The 22,532-nt window shown below is 37.0% G+C and overlaps 1 protein-coding gene across 6 annotated transcripts in view; it reads left to right on the forward strand.

The window, feature by feature from the left end:
* The window catches only part of SOX5 (SRY-box transcription factor 5), a 1,175,689-nt gene that overhangs the window by 366,466 nt on the left and 786,691 nt on the right, over window positions 1–22,532 (forward strand). The gene's annotated exons all lie outside the window — the stretch shown is intronic.

Below are 22,532 nucleotides of genomic sequence, written 5' to 3' on the forward strand. Positions count from 1 at the left end.
TTAGCGACCCCATGGACCACAGCCTACCAGGCTTCTCCGTCCATGGGATTTTCCAGGCAAGAGTACTGGAGTGGGGTGCCATTGCCTTCTCCGTGCTTAGTCGCTCAGTTGTGTCCAACTCTTTGCTTCCTATGGACTGTAGCCCGCCGGGCTCTTCTGTCCATGGGGATTCTCAAGGCAAGAATACTGGAGTGGGTTGCCATGCCCTCCTCCAGGGGATCTTCCCAATCCAGGGATCAAACCCGGGTCTCCCACACTGCAGGTGGATTCTTTACCATCTAAGCCATCTGGAAAACCCTCAAATTTAGTTGTAAAATTTAATATAGACTGTCAGGCCAGAGGAGACAAGGCAATATGTGTGGTATCTATTTTATTATGATTTATTAAATATAGAGAGTCATTGTTTTTGGAATTCAGTTGTCATCTAAATATTGAGTGAGGGAATGAAAGAACTTAACTGCTGTTCTAAGTCATACCTCTGATATATAGTTCAAGATTGCTGTTGTTCAACATTTGTATGCTTTTGGCTGTGAGTTAGATAAAAAGTTAAAATTTTATCAGCTCCATAAAAATTAGGATAAGAATGAACCAAGATAGTTTCCTAAATACCAGGTTGATAGGAATAATAGCTAAGAACTGTCATTTATCTTGAAGAAATACATACAGTAGGTTTAATTATACAAAATCTTAGTAGAAGTAAGTCTTTGTGTTAATCTCAGTTGACTCACTCAGCTTCTGTCTGCTACCCAAACAGTGTACAGTTCTCTTTTGAGCCTTCCAGTATAGAACAATATAGCTGCCAACTCTAGGAGATTTAGTCCTGGATGTTGGTTTTTACTGTAATACTCAGATGTTAAGTTTAACTAGAAAAGATTACAGGAATTATAAAGGACAAGTGATCTGGAATCTGATTTTTCACACTCTGAATGGAAAGACCTTCAATTTGAGACCCTGTATACAATACTCAGAATTGTAGGCCTGCCTCTGTTAAGTGCCTTTCAATTAGAGTTGTTGGGAATGCCCAGGGGAAAGGTAGAACGTTTAAATTAAACATATTAGACCTTGGCATATATTCTCAGAATTGGAAATCTGTTTGGATACCTTCAGTGATAATTCTTAATGAACTTATTTTGTATCTTTGAGTAAGTTGACATGGTAAATGACTGGGCATCATATTTGAAAAACTAAATTAAAATGAGTTTTGAAAAACCCAATTGTCCATGTTATTCTTTGTTGAGCTTTTTGAATTCCAAGATGTTTCAGAACTTCAAAAGGAAATGCTGCAGCCTTTAGATTTTTAACAAAATCCTACAATGGCTGAACCTTTCAGCAAATCTGTCAGCTTCTCTGTTCCAAGGACAACTGCAGTGTCATTTTCTGCTCCTGCTGATATTAATGGAAAACCAACCTTTTGACATGTTTAGGCTGTGTCTCAAAAGTTGTCTATCTTACAGGGGTAATAAAGGTTAGAAATCACTAGCTGCAAGTGATTTGTGTCTTGACTAAAATTCCTTCCCTGAGACCTGCTTGGAATAGGTAGCCATAAATACTGCAGTGATGATGTAAAATGTGCGAGGTGAATAAATTATATTGGGGAAGATGCTGCCTCATAAATTTATATACACACACATACACACAGAGAACAAAACTTTACTATTACAGACTTTCAACTTTCAATTTGTGCTACTGACGGCAACTTTATTCTGCTGTACTTCAAACTGGAGTTGGTTTTGAAAATAGGCAGTTTAGATAGATTTCTGAAGTCTTATATCTTTGTGATTTTATTATTTCCTAACTCCTATGATCTCTCATTCTCTGAATTTAAACTGGACATATGCCTACTTATGTATCTTAAGAAACAGGGTTTCCTTGTGGTCTAAAGACCACAATACCATTTCCCTTCTCTTTTTCTTTTCCTGTAGGAAATTAACTTGAATAGAAAGGGAAGAAAAACACTAGTATCAGAAATAAGTACCAGAACAAAAGTGTTCTAAGGGTACTGCGTGAAATAAAAGACCATTTAATTTGAATGTGATGGTAGGTTTTTAGTGGTGAGATACTGAGGTTAAATGTGCAAGTATGGGACCTGTTTTATTTCAGAGAGGTGGTTTCCAGCTGCAGTGGTTCATTCTAGGCTGATCAGTGGCATGTTGGCCTGGGATCTCACCCCACTCTTTGTGATGCCATGTGATTGTGAAGCAACGTATGTGAACTTGCCTGGCTGACAGCTGTCAACTGTAAATGGCCATATGTAATGATGAGTAAAGTTGTTGTCAACTGTCAATAGGCCATATGTAATGATGAGTCAAGTTTCAGGCTGCTTTCTGATTCGATGTCAGAACAGAAATAAGAAACAACAGTGAAACCTACCCCTGAAAGGTCGAAAACAGGTATTCTATTTTTAAGGGGCTTGTGGGAATCAACACTCGTGTGCCCCCTATTTCTCTATAGACCCCATTTTTCGCTGTATGAGAAAATTTTTGCTCATTCATGCCTGACTCTGAACTGAATGGAAAGGGTCTTATCAACCTTACAAATCCAAGACCAGAACCAGTGATTGCCCAGGGGGACATTTAAATGGGAGGGCATTTGGTTTGTAGGGTAAACACAAGCCTGTGAAAGAACTCTTTGTAGTCAATCTTCCCTCCACAGAACAGAAGGAAAAAAAAAAGTTTCATTCAAGACAAAGCAGTTACCAGGCTGTGTTCTTAGGCTCTGTTCTATTATGATGGGCAAATGTGGAAGTATTGCTTTGGGACAGATATTGTCAGTCCAGAGAGATGATCAATGGCATGGGAATCCTGGACCTGTAAGGCTGCACAAGCCATTCTTTAGCATCTTTTATACTGAAGGGACATGTTTTTAACCACCAGCTCCACGTACCACCTGCCTTTGATCATTTTAACAAAAAGATCCTCTTCATTATGTCCTTCACAGCTTTCATACGTTCACTCAGAATGAAATATTCTGGAAAACACAGTCAAGCAGTCTTAACCAAGATAGAGAGAAACGCTCTGGAGAGAGAGAGAGAGAGAGAGAGAGAGAGAGAGACATAAAGAGGCTACAGTCGGATGATGACTGTCGAGGAGAGACAGTGAGTGGACCTAGCAAGGCTAAACAGAGGAAAAGAAGAAAAAGAGAAGAAACCAGCTACCTATTTCCTCCTACTAGTAAAGCAGTGGGTTCCATCTATTTTTGCCTCCCAGCTCCCTGACTGCTACAATCTATTTGAATGTGAAAGTGGCTCAGTGGTGTCTGACCCTTTGTGACTCCATGGAGTCTGCCATGTATGCCATGTATAGCCTGCCAGTCTCCTTTGTCCATGAAATTCTCCAGACCAGAATACTGCAGTGGGTAGCTGTTCCCTTCTCCATGGGATCTTCCCACCCCAGGGATCGAACCCAGGTCTCCCGTATTGTAGGTGGATTCTTTACCATCAGGGCCACCAGGGCAGCCCAAGAATACTGGAATGGGTAGTCAATTGTCACCTCAGGAATATTGGTTCTCTGAGCCTGGTGTTTGGGGAACCACTCTAAGAATTTACTCTCCAGAGGTAAATCACCACATGCCAAACCTGGATCTCCTCTGCAAGTCTCCTGTCCAAAGTCCACAAAAAGGGCTTCCAGAAAATTCTGTTCTTCCCATTTCTCCTCCTCTGAAAAGGGAGGTGCAACACAATTTCTCCTCAACCATTTATTTTCTAACAAGTTCAGTAAAACTTCATCTGGAACAATTAGCTCCAGAAAGACTTTTCCCAGACCCTAAACTTCAAGAGATAATATGGGAAGAGGTTTTATAGAAATTGACTCGTGGTTTGCTTTTTGGAATGCTCTAAGAGCTCCTTATTGCTTTTTAGTAAAGCCTTAATATGCCCACAAGTCTCTGCTTCTCTGGCTCAGCCTTATCTTACAGTGTTCTCTGCTTCAACTGCTGTGATCTTTGCTTCCACTCCTCAAGAGTCTCAAGCTCTTTCCTGCCCCAGGACTTAGCACGAACTCTTCTTTTTCTGTCTCTGTCTTTGCGTGTTTTTCTATTTCTCTCTCTGTCTCTGTTTGCCTCTTTCCCCCTGTCTCTGTCTGTCTCTCTGTCTCTGTCTTTTTGTTTATTTGTCTATTTATGTGTCTCTGTCCCTATCTCTCTCTCATGCTTTGTTCTCACTTTGTTCTGAGTGAACTCACAGTCGTCAAACAGATTTCATTTTGAGCCTAAGTTCTTCAAGGAGACTTCTTTAAGTCTGAGTCTAGCTGTGGTTTCCTTATTATCCACCCTCATATTACCTTCCTTTCCACCAGAACTATCTTGCTGTGTGGTTAGTGAGTTAATGTCCTTCTCCCTTCCTTGGTACTTTGAGTTCCAAGCAGAGACCAGGCCTTTCTTTCTCCCCTTGTCGTTTCTACCTCCCAGCACAGTGTTGGCAGAATGTGTATATATACACACACACACACATTGTACAAATGACCACTCCTTCTGTGGCATCTCCAAAAGTAAATCACTCTTGTTGATAGCTGATACATTTCTCTTTTCTTGAGGAATAGGCATACTTTTTATTATTTTTAATGCTCTTTTCATATGCCACTATATTTCTATTTTGAAAATGATTGGTAGGAATCTTATAATTTTTATTCCCAGTTGCTAGAACTTCTCATGTCTTGACATGACTATTTCATAAATCTTTCCTCTTTTACCTATAGTCTTTTTACTTTGTATTTCATTACAAGCTGTCTCAAAACTTTTTGGAAATATTTAGGGGTATATGATAATAAATAAGTGAGGTGAATCCACCCCAGGCAAGCTCATCTCCCTACAATTATAGTGGTGTTTTAATACTTTATTCTTTTGTAAACATGGCCCAAGAAGAATTTTTTTTTTTTTTCCCTCAATTTGTGGGAAACATTTAAAAAATATCTTTTACTTTGCACCTGTACACTACTTCTCTTCCAAGAATATTTAAGCTTTAAGCACTTTCCAATCATTACTTGATTAGCTGCCAACATTCAGTGTTTATAATATGGAGGAACTGAGGCAAGAAGAGCCAAATTTTCAGAATTAAAAAAAGAAAGTTGATAACATGAGAATGTATTCCTGGCTCTTAGTCTCTTGCAGTTTCACTCAGGTGGTATGATACTAGGGTGGTAATCATTGATGTGGAATTATTATTTTAATTTCCTTGAGCTGTTTTTCTAGTTTGAAACATTGAAATTTTATATGACTGACAGTGACTGATATGACCATTATAAAATATTGCACTTCTAACAGTCTTTTCGAAAAATCAGTATTTATAAATAATTTGAGAAAATAAATAGGAAAAACAATATTCAAAAAAATTAAAATAAGCAATTTTTAACAGTCAACATGATGTGATACCTAAGTAGATGTTTTATGAGAAATATTATTAAAATGTAAGTTTGAACAAGATAAAACCAAAATTTTTAATGTATATGCACACCAACTACATAATGTTGAAGGCATAGATGTCATGGCCAAAGGCTGAACTTGGCTCAAATCTGAAATGTTCACTCAATGCTAGATACTGATATTAGTGCTTCACAATGAACTAATAAACACAAAATACTTGATACATATATAATTCATCATTGAATCCATTTTATCTTTTGGTTAAATAGAATGTTGAATTTTTCATAGGTTAAGACAAAAAAAAGTCTAAAATGGATATTTCCTTCTCTCTGTCACTAAAGGCAAAGGAAGCCAGCAGAGTACAAAGCTGCCTACGTTGGCTTCATATGTATCTCTAGACTCCATTACTATCTGCATGTCTCAAATCAACCCCAGGAAGTCATCTTTATTTAGGCCGTAACAGAGCACCCCTGGACTTTCCACCCAGATCTACTTGAAATTATATGGCAAACTCATAGACTCAAGATTAGTGAAGTACAACACAACAAGCAGTGTGGAAGAGCTTTCTTCTTTCTCTGTTTCTGCCTCCAAATATGGGAAACAATGGTTGGTATAAAACCATCAACCTTTATACCAACTTGGCTACCTTCACAATTGAAATCTTCACGCATGACAGAAGTGACTGAACACACACACGTGCAACATTGTTGGATGGTCATTTTGATCGGTTTGCAAATTAGTAACAGAGGCACACAGATCATGAGTGGAAAAGAAAAACATGAGGTAGTTTTGGCTACTTCAGAATTAGGAATATTACTAGTTAGGTGGAAGTTCCAAGTACAGTTCAGTGTATAAACTGTTATTAAATAATACTGGGACCTTACTCTGGGGTTATGTTAAAGGACTTTTGGTAGATATAGTTATAAACATAATATGTTTATATCTTAAAATTATATAATAGCTACATGTATACTTCATGCAAAATCTTGTTTTCTTATGTTAAGTGGTTAGTTAAATCATTAATATTACTATTCTATGAAACAAGTTAGGATTTTTAGAATGATCTTTATTTAAGTATTATTTGCAAGCAATACATAAAGAGTAATACATGGATTGGTTACATGAAAAGAGGATCATTCATAGAAAATGCAAAATTAAGAAATTAACCAGTTAAAGTAAAATAGTTCATGTTTGGAATAACATTTTTAATGTTAATTCTTTTTCTTCTTGAATTACTAAAGAGTGTATTATTGAGCATTTCCTACTTTTAATGGTTTGGTTATGGTTGAGATAAATATAAGACAGAAATTGCTGTTATTACCTTAAATTGGAGTATTATTTTATATATTTATAACATTCAGAAACTGAACATTCAGAAAAATATATTTTACACTAAACATTATAGACTCTGAAACAAAAGAAATAATAGAGATTATTTATAAGCTGGCAACAGAGAAATAGAGCTTTGGTTGTTAAAACCTTTATAACACATCTCTAGTAAATCATGCATTTATCTAAATAATTTATGTTTTATGATATAAAAGTAAATTAGCTAGAGTCCCCAGTTCATGGGGCTATACATGTATTTTTAAATTTTTGTTGCTTTCTTTCTGATTGTAAAAGAAAAACTTGTAAAACTAATATTCAAAGTAATGGCATTACAAATGAGAAAGCAAAAGTCTTCACAATTGCATTTTTTCCAGAAATAACCACTTTAGTAGTGTGATTTATATCCTGTTACTGTATATAAAGATATCTCCCCCCACTTTAAAATGGTGTCATAATCTTAATTTTGTGTTGACATAAGAGTTGTTTTCCATTATTTCCTTTGGCAAATTATGTTACAAATGAATATTTTTATTCATGTATCTTAGCACACTTAGGTGATTATTTTGATAGGATAAATTACTAGAAGTAAGAATTACTGAGTTTAAACTCATATACATTTAGAATTTTCACACATGCTGCCAAATTGCCCTCAGAAAGAGTACAACTTTATACTCTCACTAACTATATATGAGGATTTGTTACCCTCCCAGCTATTAGCACTGTGTCTGGTCTTTTAAAATTTTATCAGTTAGATAGAAAAGTGATATCTCATTGCGGTTTTAATTACTTTGGTTATTACTGTATATACATGTTTGGAATAGAATAGGATGGTTTAAGAAGAGGAAACAAGCTATATTTATACAGTTCAGTGGGAATAAAGATCAGGTTGATATAGAAAGTTGAAAATGGGCCTTTCATATTAGTCTATTTCATATCTTCTAGTGTTTACAAAATGACCTCATTTTTATTTGTAAAAACAGTTTGCCTATCATCACATATACATTGAAGCATTTGCTTCAGTGGACCAATGTGCAGAACTGTAGCAAAACCTCTTTTCTAATGAAATTATTTTAATACTTTTCAGGTAAGAAATTAGTTTCATCAAGAACATTGATTTAATTTAGAAGAGATGCAGTATTTATAGCCACAGCCAGGTTAAACATTTTTCTCCATTTCTATATCAGAAAATAGCTTCTAACCAGTATCTAGCTCTAAATCAATTAGTTCAGTTTAAGGTTTTCAAATGTTATTAATACTCTTCCCATCTTTATGACACTTCTTTCTCTGTGCAAACCTTTGAGTTTCTTCCCCTAAGTTTACAAAATAGACGAGATGACTTTTGATGACCAGCTAACAGGCCCAAAGAGAAGATTGCAGTTTTAACAATAATAAATTACTTTGGTTTACAGAGATGATTTCACAGGTTTTTAACCAACACTTCTGGTCTTCTTAATATTACTTTTCCTAAGTGTCCCAAAGTTCATTACCAAATTAACACTGTCTACAGTAAGAAAGCTTATTTTCTTTTCAGTGGCTTTAATAACAGCCAGAGATTTTTAGCAACTGGTTGATTTTTGTGAATCATCCAATACTTGCTATATTTTAGAAATATAAATTGAAGGGAAATCCAGAATACTGATATCCTGCAAATGTAATTTTGCTGTTTGCCAGACCTGCATGTTATAGATTTTAGCTACACAGTTTTTGAGTGGCAGCCTAATGAGCTTGAATATTCTGTAGAGATTGAAAGTGAAGTAAATTTTCCCCAGTGTCTTCTGCAGGGGCCTCTCTGGTCATCTGAATGCTGAAAACTAGAAATGAAGCTTTGATCCATGGAGCATACCTGATACAACAATAGTAAAAGTAGAATATGGCTTTTATTTGTCACTGAGCTTCATTTTAGATAATCTCAGGATGTGAACCTTTGTTCTGATTTAAGAGGCTTTCCTGCCAAAGTCATGGCCAGTAACAGAGTGGGAGTTTGTTTTCAATTCTCCTAAATTTTGTTCTTAATGTGAAAAGTATTTTAAGTTTTAAATTTTCATTGTAATTATTTTAAATCATAAAATAGGGACAAGGAGGATTTTCTAATCAAATCAGGCAAAGTCCCTCCTGTATTTCAAATATGATTATCTATATTGAAATTATTTTAAGTTGTGCCCAAAGCTATGTTTATTGAACTAGTAAGAAAATATCTTGTTGTTTTAGATGTATTGATATATTCTGGTATTATACTTTATTTTTTAATTACAAAATAATATGGCTTAATTATAACTAAGGGAAATCTTTATAATGGACCTTATATCCTTTGCAGTAATGTCCAGGTGTGCTTGGGCATTCTCTACTGTTAAAGATTTGTTAAAACTGAAGGAGAGGATTCAAAGTTCATCTAATCAGTATTTCTGTTTCGTGGTAATACACATAAACCATTATGCTTAAGTGAAACTGTAACCATGTCAAAGAGGATTAGTAATCTATTCTCAGTGAATACTTGAGTTATACATTGTTTTTAAATCATGCCATTAAGAAAAATCAATACAGTAATAAGTATCTTAAGTTAAAAATGTGCATTGCCTGTTAATTTTTCTGGACAAACAGAATGACCATATGAAAAGCAACCCCGTTACCATAGATGTTGTTTAATAGTAACAGCCACTTAGTGGAATCACAGTATTTTACATGTGAATTTCCTCTATTTGCCACCAGACAATAAGTGATCTGGGGTGAAATTTAGCTTTTAGTCTTACCAGTCTTGAGATATATAGTTAGACACTAGTTTGGGATAGAAAGTGAAGTTTGCCTTTATACTGATTTTATTGGGGGAGGGAAAGAGAGCTAATCTAAATAGGAATTTGGCCAGTGAAACAGTAATGTGTAAAATAAAGAAGTAGAATACGTGCATGTGTATAAGGATTTAATTTCATCACCTGAAAGTGTTGGCTTTTGACTTCAAGACACAGTGTAGCCAAATCACTATACATTGTGTTTATGTACAGAAAACTGATTGTTCTTTGGAGACATGTAGTTTTTTAGAATTTGTTGCAACATGACACAGTGAATTTTCAGTATTGACAAATGAAGAGCAAGAAGCAAACAGTGGTGAGTGAGGTGTTATGGTCTGCCATTGAATTACCATTGACCTCCTACTAAAATCAGAATTTAAATTTTTAGCTTGAAATTTGGCTACTATATCTTACACATTAAAGAAAAAAAAAAAACACCTTAGATAAACTAAAATGATTTTTTGAGACAGGTTAATACGAATACAGCCACTACTTGGAGTTTTTATTTTTTAAAATGAATAGGCAGGCAGTAAATAGGATTTCAGGCTATGTCACATTTAAGGATCTCTTTATATAGTGCCATAACTTTATGTGTATAAAAAGATACATACATTTTGCTAAAATTAGCATAAGGCCTCTTATCTGGGGCTGCGTATTCCCTCTGTGGCAATACAGCTTTATTTCTTATGCCTTCTATACCCTCATCAAGCGTATATACTTGGGACATTGGCTTGAAAGGGAATGGGCAGGTTAAATCTCCTTTTTTTAAAAAAAAATTTAAAATGGGATAAAAATAAATTGTAGGGATGTCTTCAGACATTCTGAACCATCTTCGGGCTCTGAGATAAGACTTTTCCTAGTAGAAAACTTTGTTTCTTGTCTTTAGCCATTTCTCTTCTGAGTGTTAGATTAGACATTTCCAAGCGTTTGTCTGGTGTGAAGTTTTTCAGGTGATTTCAGTTTAATGCAACCAGATAATTGTAGCTCCAGGGCTTAGTTAGGTTGTAAAGCTGCTAATCCAGACAATATTACCCAGTCACATGTTGTGCTTATAGGAGACACCTCTGCCTCTGCCTTTAATGGTCTCTCCCCATGCTGGCGATTTTGAGTTTCAGAAGTCCTATAAAAATGAGGCACACTAGGCCAAGATTAAGTCTGGACAAAAGAAAAGTAGACTATGCAGTTTGGGGCAACAATGTGAAACCTTAAATCTTTTGCCAAAGATAAAATTTGATATCTTTGTGGCATTAGCTGCTGCTTTATCCCTTACCGTTCTTAAGAAAATGTAGTATAGAATTTGAAAACTGTGTCTTTTTTTTTGTTTAAATGAGCTCCTGCCATAGCAGCTATACTCCAAGCATTTATAAATAGTTTAATCAATGACTGCAGTTACTCTGAGTTATTTAGAGGGATGCTCCCTTTTAGTGGAGTGCAGTAATTCACTTTCCATATTTATTCCACTCAGAACCTCTTCTGAAGAGCAGTTGTAATGCAATATTAAATAATTATAATGTTGGGATTCTGAAGGTTGTTACCTTTATCTCTCACCCTGACCAAAATTTGGTAGTTCTGTTGTAGTTAATATAAAAACAGATGCTTATAAATAAAAGGCACATCTCTTCATTTGTCAAAGCTTTGTTAGCTCCTGTGGTTCACAGGCTGAGGAACAACTGGGAAATAAAACAACATCCAGGAAAGGCAGTTTATATGTGATTAAGCCTTTTTATTCTCTCATCAGATGTTAGAGATGGGTAGAAGTCCTGCTTTAAAGTACACTTCAGGATGGCACGTGCACATGGGAATTAGGATTCTATTATGTCCAAGGCTAAGTTCAGGATTTGGACAATGTAAAGTATGTAGGATCTAAGAGGACAGAGGAGAAGGCAATGGCACCCACTCCAGTACTCTTGCCTGGAAAATCCGGTGGACGGAGGAGCCTGGTAGGCTGCAGTCCCTGGGGTTTCGAAGAGTCAGACATGACTGAGTGACTTCACTTTCACTTTTCACTTTCATGCATTGGAGAAGGAAATGGCAACCTACTCCAGTATTCTTGCCTGGAGAATCCCAGGGATGGGGGAGCCTGGTGGGCTGCCATCTATGGGGTTGCACAGAGTCGGACACGACTGAAGCGACTTAGCAGCAGCAGCAGCAAGAGGACAGAAAAGCAGAAATTGAGAGCCTAAGCACTGGGCTTCATTCAGGATAACAAGTCACCTCAGGGCACTAAGACTGTCCTCTGCAAAGTGCTTAGCATAGGGTTTAGCTTCCTGTAAGATAGCTTTTATTCCTTGCTTCCTATTCCTTTCCCCAGTTTTTCGTCTCATCCTCCTTGCCTCCCTCTGCCTCTCTACTATCTATCACGGCAGGAAAGGATGTACTATTTTACTCAGAAAAAAAAAAATTTTTTTTTGGTGTGGACCATTTTTAAAGTCTTTATTGAATTTGTTACCATATTGCTTCTGTTATTTTTTCATGATTTGTTTTTTTTTGGCCTTGAGGCATGTGGGATCTTAGCACCCTGATCAGGGATGGAACCCACACCCCTTGCCATATTAGAAGGTGAAGTCTTCCTGGACCACCAGGGAGGCCCTCTATTTCACTCTTAAAGTGTCCTCATCTGTAATCCATTCTTCCACTAACCTTATGTTTTCCAAAACCTTCCTGTCTTGGTGCATTAGCAATTATACTGAATCTCTTTGTCATTCTGGAAGGAGTTCACCAAAAAGGGAATGGGCAGTTTCAACTTGTACTATTTGTACCTTGAATTACAGGGAGATTTGTTCCTCTTCAGCTGAAGTTGCCAACATCATGGCCATTGAGTTGCTTCTTAGTTGTTGTGGGCCAGCAGGGTCCTCTCTGGGCTGTGAAGAGGAAGGATCAGATCTGCCTAGAGACTGTGCTGGCCTTTCCATTTCCCCTACCCGATCATTTTCCTTCATAGTCTCAAAAGTCGCCACTGTCCACAGTGGTGCAGAATGCGTACATCTATGGCAGTACTGTCCCATTAGAGGTGGGAGTGAGAGTGGGAGAGGGGTGGTAAAAAGGGAAAAGAAAGTAAGAGAAAAGAGGCCATTGCTCTTCATTTAAACATGTGGAAATGTTCCATACTTTGCATTAAAAAAATATAGCTGCTATATTTGTTATCCTAAATTCAAATTAGGATGGACTGACTTGATCCATTCTGGTCATCATTCCACTATGAATGTCAAAAATTTTTTAGTTTACTTAAAATGTATAATTTCACTTTAATGATACAGCTTACAAGGTGATCATCATTTGCACATGATGCTGTGGAGGATATTGGAAGTACTGGACAAAGATGCTCCAGAATGACCTTGTAGGGTAGCTGTGTGAACAAAATTCTTACATATGAAATAAATAATTAAATGAAATAGTAAATGAGTTTTAAAAAGCTTCTTCCTGTTTTGAAAAGTACAGCTTGTTTATTTTAAGTATTTAATAATTTTTTTTATTGATTGTCACTTTACTTATTAAAAGCAACTTTAAGGAAGGTCTATAGGCTTAGAGCTTGAATTGTTCAAATTGTAAGTTAGTTGGAAGAATATTACAAAATAAAGTTGAACTTCTAATTGTTAGAATGTTTATTGTTAGTATCCAATGTTATATATACATGAATTAAACTTGCTTTATTAATGACTTTGGTATTGACCAATTAAAGTTCAGTTAATAAATTGAGGTTCATTTGGTTCCACATCAAGTAACCTAGTTAGCTTACTTTTTAAAATTGTGGAATACTGGAGCATCATAATGCCCCAAGTCTTGGATAGACAAGATCTAGTGTAGCTCTGGTGAACTGTGCCTCAGGAAAGTTTAATGGACACCTCTCTAACTCCAACTCACCCCAGGACCACCCTGCTCAAACCAGTGAAGTGATTCAGCTGCCCTGACTTCCCATGGATGCCTGAAATGAAAACATTTATTCAGATCCAATAACGCACTTAATTCAGGATATACATAAACCACCAGGAGATATACTCTGGAGTTATTGCACCAGTTTCTAAAGAAAATAAGCAATTTATTGGCAAACATTTCATTTTCAAAAGGTATTTGCACCTCTAATGTTCAAGAGGCCTTGACAAAGTTCCTTGTTACTTTTCCCACCTGATACCCTATTCTGGATTCACTTCTGGACTCACTGAGCATTCCACATCTACCTTATTTGGGGAGTTGTATTAATAGATACCAACTTATTATTTTTTTGGCAGAAGTTGACCTTTCACTGAACTCCCCAATGTGTTTATTACTTTCACCTGCTTCAATGCTCTTGTAGCACTCTATCTGAATAATGACAAAAATACAGGTTAGTGTCCTTATGGTTAGAGGCTGAAAACTTTCAAAGAAGAAATGGTGTCTGATAAATGTCTTTTATTGCCAGTCAAGTGCTTTGCAAACTTGTCCAACTCTGCCTCTTGCATATATTCCTCCCCTGGTTTCCATGGCTTCTTTTCAGATCCTTCTAAGTAGAAGATAAGGAAACAATAACCAAATAGCCCTGTGTATATAAATCAGGTAGAGACTTGCTGAGGTGGGGGCAGCTGCAGTGAATCAGGTTTCAGCTCTTTGTGCTCCTGGTCCAGTTTTCTCTGGCTGGCCTGCAATAATCTGGAATTTGAAATTTCTTCCTGTGGAATTTCTAAATTTTATCTTCAGAGCCTTCTCACATTTACAGTTGATAACTCTTTTGTCATTAAGTTAATTAATTTCAGACTGACTAATGTTTGGGGTTAGAAGACCAAAGCAGTGCTCCTTAGCACTAGGTATACAGATGAACAGAGTACAAGAAGGATGGTACAAGTCCTATCACGTGATACAGTTAATCTTCTCTATTACCCAGGATGGGTTATGCTAAGTAATCTATTACAGTTTCATAATTTTTAACTAATTAAAGGAAGCCTTATGTATAAGTTACCTTATATATATCTTGTATGTAAGTAAAAAAATCAGTTTTTACTCTTGACTACCTTAAATAGCTAAATTTGACTAACTGTGGAAACTTAGATGAAAATTATATCATTAGCATTTTGAAGTATCAACCTAAATCTCATGTTAAAATTAAATACATAAAAAATAAGCACATACAATAAAGGCTACTCTTAAAAAGGTAAACATTCTGCCCTTCCTCCCCCAGGTCTTGTTTATGAGGTTCATTTGGCTACAATAATTCTGTAACTAAGGACGAAAGGCATATTTTAGATCAGCTTTTTTCCAAGATATCATCAATCCTGTATTAGTAGTATACAGATTAATACAGTCATTCTGTTATTATTTTATTTTATGTGTTTTTTGTTTATTGATTCTTAGTTTTGAATAAACTGCAGCAATACATATTTGAAGTCTGGTGATTTCTAGTAATTAGAATAGATATAAGCCAAAATTAAGCTTAGAAAATTGAAAATAATTTAATTAGCCTATGTCTCTGAGCTACTAATCTGTACGCATATGATAGTTCTAAAGCCTGTTTTTTCATAGGTTACATGATTGAATAAGCTTGAAAAAAGGGTTTCCAGGTCCACAGAAGAATAATGTAGCAAATCATGAAGATGAAGGGCCATTCCATAGGTGTCATAGAGTGAGCCGGTGCAGGGGAGGAGACAAAGCTAAACAAAATAAAACATAAAAATTCAATGCAAGTGCTGCAGTCAGACTAGATTGATCCCATTTAGTGTAGTACAGGACTCACATCCTCCACACTGTTGACATTTTGAACTGGTTAATTCTTTTGGGGGGGAACGATGTGGTGCATCTGAAGGAGGAGATGTTCTGTGCGTTTTTGTATGATTAGCAGCAATCTTGGCTTCTATCCACTAGGTGCCCCCCCATTTCCCCCACAATTGTGAAAACAAAATTGTCTCCAGACGGTGCCAAAGGTTGGGTTGGGGGCACAAAATCTACTCTTGTTGAAAACCACTGACGTAGCATTTAACAAATGTATAAACCTTGATGGTCCTTTAAAGAATGTTTGTGATATTTCTTATTATAACTCTAAGTCATCAAAGTTTATCTTTAGCTCTCTGTCTTTAAGATGACAGGTACATGTGTGATATATATTAGAAAGTTCTATATTCTACTGACTGTTAAAAAAATTGATATTGTTTATGTGATAAATGTCAGTGATTTGAGAATTTCAAGTACAAAGAATCCTTTATATTCCTGTGCCACTGGAAAAATAAAACTTCAAATATCACTATCCATGAAATATTTGCCTGCCTAATTATGTAGTCAAATATTATAGGTCCTCTGGCAGGACCCTTTAAATGGATACTAAAGTTATCCCTAGTTTTGTGAGCACATATTATAGGAGAGAAGGTGGAAATAGCCCTAGTACAATAGGAAGGATGAGGAAGTTGGCCTGGGATTCCATATTTAGATTTGGACAGCCAAAACTGGATACGGGTAAAGAGCCTGTGAAACAAAGAAAATTTCCTTAAAGATTGTTCCTGATTCTTTGAAAAGCAAGGTGTACCTTTCTTTATTCTACTGAGTATATTTTCCTACATAAAAATCATGACACAAGCTCCAGTCTTTGATCTGTTCATAATTGAACATATTGGAAAAGATTGCTTATAGTCTCCAGCTTGTTCTTTCTAGGGATCTATTTTAAAAATCTATCTGGTTATTTAATGCCAAATATGCATATAGGCCTGCCTTGTGCTGGTTACATAGCATCCAAGTAGGATCAAATAGCATAGTTGACAGTTTGTTCTATTGCTTTCATATTTTGAATGTTTCAAATTCTGAGAACTCTCAAACCTTACCAAGTAGGTAGTCCCTTCAAGAAAACAAAGGTTGTGGAGGATTGGCTCCCTGTCCACAGTTGCCTCAGATTAAAGTCTGCTTATGTAATAAAATGGTAGACTTTGGATCCTACATTGCCAACTTAAGTATATTATTTTTACTTTGCTACATTTTCACTCTTATTCTTTGATCCTCTAGTTCTGTAATTTGTATCTGCATTTGCTTAATGTATTTTAGTTTATGATGTTAATCTATTGTTTTATGGTATGCTTTTGGTATATTAAGGGCTTCTCTGGTAGCTCAGCTGGTAAAGAATCTGCCTGCAATGCAGAAGACCCTGGTTCAATTCCTTGGGCTGGAAGATCCCCTGGAGAAGGGATAGGCTACCCACTCCAGTATTCATGGGCTTCCCTGGTGGCTCAGACAGTAAAGAATCCACCTGCAATTCAGGAGACCTGGGTTCGATCCCTGGGTTGGGAAGATCCCCTGGAGGAGGGCATGGCAACCCACTCCAGTATTCTTGCCTGGAGAATCCCCATGGACAGAGGAGTCTGGCGGGCTACTAATTTTTCTTTATATTTTTTTTGTTTTCATAATTATATACAATTTTTTCCTATTTTGTTACTTTTATTTTTGGTTATAATTTCTTTGTGTATCTCATGTTTTTTTCATTGTAATTTACATATTAGTATGTTCTATAAAAGCTTTATAGGCTTCCCAGGTGTTCAGTGGTAAAGAATCCTCCTGTCAGTGCAGGAGATGCACGTTCAGTCCCTGGGTTGTAAAGACCCCCTGGACAAGGAAATGACGACCCACTCTAGTATTCTTGCCTGGAGAACTCCGGGGACACAGGAGTCTGGTGGGCTACAATCCATGTCATCACAGATGAGTTGGACACAAGTTAGTGACTAAACAACAACTACATAAAAGTTTTGTATCCTTATTGTATTTTCTTTGCATTTACTTTAAACATTATATTCATTTACTCATTTCTTTTGTGTGACTATTAGCTTGTATTTTTCTATTGGTTTTTGCATTTTTCTCTTTTATAATAAGGCTTGGCATAAGAGGAACAACCATAAAATCGGTTGAGATGGCTAAAAAGCTCATTTGGGTTTTTCCATAAGACATTACAAAAAAACTCAAAAGAACTTTTTGGCCAACCCAATAAGTTCTGAGAAAGAGGTTTTGAATATTTTACTTCTTCAGTACCCTAAAGCCTACTCTAAAATCTTGTGTGTCGAAAATTCAACTGACTATAGGAGCCAGACAGAACTGGTGAGGCCTGGATATGTGTCCCGGTCACATGGGCAACTTCCATGTAATACCAATAGATTGATGCCATGTGAGAGGGTGGGCATAACTTTGCCAGGTCTTCCAAGTTTTTGAAAGGTATCAGAAATATGGATTCTCTTAATTTCTAAATACTGGAAAGTGCTTTAAAATTATTAATGCAGCATATGTCAAACAGAACACCAGACGGTGGTATCCAGCTAATTCTTAAGAGTGTGTTGGTCGCTCAGTCAGGTCTGACTCTTTGCAACCCCATGGACTGTAGCATACCAGGCTCTTCTGTCCATGGAATTCTCCAGGAAAGAGTACTGGAGTGGGTCGCCATTCCCTTCTCCAGGGGGTCAGATTATGTTGCTATCCAATAGAATGCTTAATTAAATCAAGAGGTTCACTCTTATCATTGTTCTTAGAGTCAGAAACAAGCCTGCCTTTTTCTTCTAAGTGCTGCTTTAATAGTTATAATGTTTTTTTGGTGATTTTTAAAAAGTATTTAAAAGTATTTATTGAGTTTTTTATAATATTGCTTCTGTTTTATGTTTTTTTCTTTTTTGGCTGAGAGGTATATGGGAGCTTAGCTCCCTGATAAGGCATCAAGCCCATACTCCTTGCATTGACAGGTAAAGTCTTAACCACTGGACCATCAAGGAAGTCCCCTAGCAATTAAAATCTTAATGATCAGGATTCCTCCATCTTTTAGGAATATACTTACTTTATTTTTTTTTTTACTTGAATTTTGAAGGTATTAAGTACTAGAAGATTTCTCTTTGTATTAAGAAATTGCCCTTAAACATTAACAGCCATCATGTGTGGCCCAGTCTTATTGTTCTTTGTTATTTTTATTTTAATACCACCTATAGAATTCTTATTAAATGTAAAGGAAATTTCTAGAATTCTCTCCAAACTATCATAAGGGCAAAAAGATTAACAAAAGATATTAAGTGTTTTAGAGAATATTGCATAAATTGAGTGTTGAATAAATAGAAATATGCTAATTGTTGAATGAAGTGGAAATTAGGGGAATCATGAGTATTTTTGGAAACAACAGTATAATCTTGCTTACAGGATATCATAGTAAATTGATCAAGAGAAAAAAAACTCATGAAAAAATGAATGAACACAAGATGAAGTTAACTAGCATAAATTACAGAAAGTCATTGTTCATAGATCGATTTTCTAGACTTGTTAAAAAAGTTTGAAGAGAATTATGAAATCTAAAAGGAATTGGTAATCCTGTTATAGATTTCTAGGTCCTAAATACTTTGTATTTTGGACCCAAAAGGACTTCCCTGGTGGCTCAGACGGTAAAGCATCTGTCTACAATGTGGAAGACCTGGGTTCAATCCCTGGGTTGGGAAGATCCCCTGGAGAAGGAAATGGCAATCCACTCCAGTACTATTGCCTAGAAAATCCCATGGACAGAGGAGCCTGGTAGGCTACAGTCCATGTAGTTGCAAAGAGTCGGATACGACTGAACGACTTCACTTTCACTTTCACTAGTCTAGAAATAGTGAGAGTGTCAAAGTGAAAATGAAGGTTTTTTAAGTGTTTGAAATATGTTTTATCATTAGATACTTTGAACAACCCTATAGAGTAATCAGGAGACATTATCCTCATGGAAACTGATACTGAGGAGAATAAATAATGTTTCCTAAGACACACCATTAGTTTTTACATGTCATTAATATAATTCTAGCCCTTTCCTTCCTATTCTATCATGCTGTTCTGCCATATTATCATTGGTTGCTGGCGTGGTCATCAAACATGAAACATACTGGGGAATCCTTTACTCTTGAGGGTTCATGTGTGGGGATGCTAGACAAGATTCTCAATAATTGACAATGTGTATGTCACTTCAAGTTTGAGTCTTTTTGTTTGTTTTTAATGCTGGTTAGAATGTACAGGCAGCTAATGATAAACCTCTAACCTACACTCCTTTTTGATTACATAGTAATTTCAGTTGGGTGAACTATGTGCTTAAGAATTTTTTTCCCAAGTTATGTTTGTGATTGAGCTTATTAAGTCTAAACCCTTCATATTAAATAAATGAGAAGTAAGGGAAGTAGTCACAAAACATAATCCTGGGGATTTTCTTGTTTCATCCATGTGCTGAGTTTCCACTGATTGTTCTAAGCATGGGGCTTGGAAACAGAGAAGTAAGACTTGTCACTGACCTTTCAAAAGAAAATAATTCTACTGTGACTATTTTCAAATGAAATTTGAAGAAAGGGAGGAGAACCTTCAGCCTCTTGAAAGAATGGCTCCCTTCATCCTGTTCCGTTCAGTTCAGTCACTCAGTTGTGTCTGACTCTTTGTGACCCCATGGACTGCAGCACACCAGGCTTCCCTGTGCATCCTGTTGGTCCACCTCAAAGCAAGAGCTTCTACACGAGGCAGAGAGAACCAAGGCGTCATCTCTGTGCACCGTATTGTTGTTGTTATTTGTTCTCTTAACCCTATGGAAGCCTTGAAGGTTAGATACATGGAAAAACTCCTGTTATGAATTCTTCAAAAATAAATAATGCAAAATGAGCACAAGGTCCTTCAGTAGTGCTCGATAGTTCTTTTGATTTTTGATTTTTCTGTTTACATCTTCAAGAAACAACAACAACAAAAACCCCAGCAGGTCAATATTGTGTGTACTTTTGCTAATATGATGTGTGCTTTTTGTTAGTAAAATACTTAAGTATATGTCTACGGACATTACTAGGAGACCTCTAAAAATGGCAAAATTTAGCCTCTGTGTGAGGTTCCTTTCTTTTCCTGAGATCTGATCTAGGTGGATTTATTACTCCTGGGATGGTCTTGCTTTGTTTTCTTTTGTTTTTATCATCTTCCAGATTGAACCCTGATCGTAGGAGTGAAAGTTCAGTCCAGCAATTTGTCCTTTTCCATTCAGTGCCCCCTGTCCTGTCTCTTGTTCCTCAATTTCTCTCTCTGCCCCAGCCCATTGCATGTTTTTTCCTGGAAGTAAACAGGAGATATTACAGATATTAACAGTGTGTTCCCGTGCCATGCATTTGGGTGTGCTCTCTGTGCATTTCCCTGGCAGTCATAAATTAATTAAAAGTAGACAGGAACCACAGGAAAAGAAAGTTCTCCCTTCTTCTCCCCGCCCCCCCTCCCCCAGCCCTTTCTTTTTCTACGGGTAAATAGCTAGTTCCTTTGTTCCTGGCCACACTATTTCATTTCTGCCATCATTGTCCTCATTGTTCTCTGAAACAGGAGGGGTCTAGGCCAGGAGCAGCAAGGTCTCAGCTAATGACGGGAAGTCTTTAAAGTTTGCGCTGCATTTCATCTTCTCTGTGGGAGTTTTAGGACGTATCCAGTGTTTGATCCCCACCGCGCAACTTTGCTTCTAGTTAATTAACAGATCCCCCATTACACAGTCTCATCTAGAAGCATGTGGGAGGCCTATTGGGAGGTAATTCAAGGCCAATCTGAGTGATGGCAGGAATTAGAGAAATCAGTTGTTTTAGGGCTAACGTTCAGGAAATAAAGATGTCCCATTTTAGAGATCTCCTTGGAAATTTTTGATGATTTTTCTTTTCTATTCATGACAACAAGATCAGGGAATTTTTGTCCACATAACCTTCCCGTGACTATTCAGGGCAGTTTGAACTTAGAACTCTATAACTATCGGGAAGAAATTTTTTAAAAAATGGAATAAAAGACAAATAATATTATGAGATGTAACAATGCTAACAAGAATTTGAGTCTCTCTTTTATTGTTAGTAGTCATTTTCCTGCCCAGCCTATTAGCCGGGTCACAACTGTCCACAGTGAATTTTCCAGGGCACAGGAGGCAGATAGCTGGTTAGGACAGCTTAGTAGTGGCTCATTTTACAGCCAAGGCTAAATCATACTTTGTTATTGTGTTGTTACTTTTGTTTCAAGGGTGTCAAAGTGATTTACAAAGAATAAATAATAGCTGTAGTACTAGGAGCCCTCCCCCTTTTAGCCTCTTTCCAGATGAACATCGCCAAATAAAGCTCAATTGCCCAAAGTTAGAAGTTGGCATATGCATGCCAGGAACAGAGCTGTCATGTTTCAGTGACTCTGAGGATCAAGGGAGCCCAGGTTTTGATGGCGCTTGAAAGGAGGAATGTTTTGTTCAATTTCTTACCCTTCTACAGTTTCCCGGGCCCTATAAGCAATGACCCCCTTTATCTAATGAATTAGGAGGTACTCCTGCCTTGCAATTCTCAGTTCGACACTTGGCAATGAGAATCAAGCCGGGGCTATTTAGTGCAGCAGTAAATGGCCCGCCACATTAGCCCCCTGGCATGCTAAGCTATTAGGTTGTTTTACTGTTGTTAAAGTTACATTTGTTAGGTAGAGTAGCTGCCCTTCCACACAAAACTCAAGCAGCGCCTGCTACTTGTGGAGGCAACACATGCAGGAACCGTGTGCCATCCGGGACCTGACTGGTCAGGCAGCACGCCTGGGCTGCAGAGAAGAAGTATTCTTCTGTCTGAGAAAGCAGGAGCCTGGATTATGATGATTAAAAGAGAGCAAGAAAAGGGGACAACCAGACAATACTGGTTTTTGCACTTTGCTGTGACTAAATTAATTACATGGGCTTGATTAACCATTAATTTTTAGCAGTTCTTAAGTGAACCACTAATTGTCGCAGTGCCATAGAGAAGGCAGGCCAGAGGTACTGCGTAAGCTGGGGGAGGCCGCCGCACAGACCAGCAGCCAGTGCCACACACACTGGAGCTGCGCAGAATCCGAGAAACCATGAGATCTGCATGGAAATGAAGGAGGAATATTCAGGGTGCTTTGGTGGTGTGTGTGTGTGAGAGAGAGAGAGGGGGAAAGAAAGAGAATATTTCTGCAAAGAAAGGAAAATGCCAGTACTATATAGCTCTACGCAGCCAGCTTGCAGGGTTGAGTTGGCATTTGGCAACTTGGTAGCGGCTGCCAGTGTGTGTGTGGTGGGAGAAGAGGGAATAGACAACAAGAAAAACACATAGAGCTTAAAAAAAGATGTAAAATGATTCACTTCATGCCATA

This window comes from Bos javanicus, chromosome 5, assembly GCF_032452875.1.
Source record: "Bos javanicus breed banteng chromosome 5, ARS-OSU_banteng_1.0, whole genome shotgun sequence".
Taxonomy (NCBI): Eukaryota; Metazoa; Chordata; class Mammalia; order Artiodactyla; family Bovidae; genus Bos; species Bos javanicus.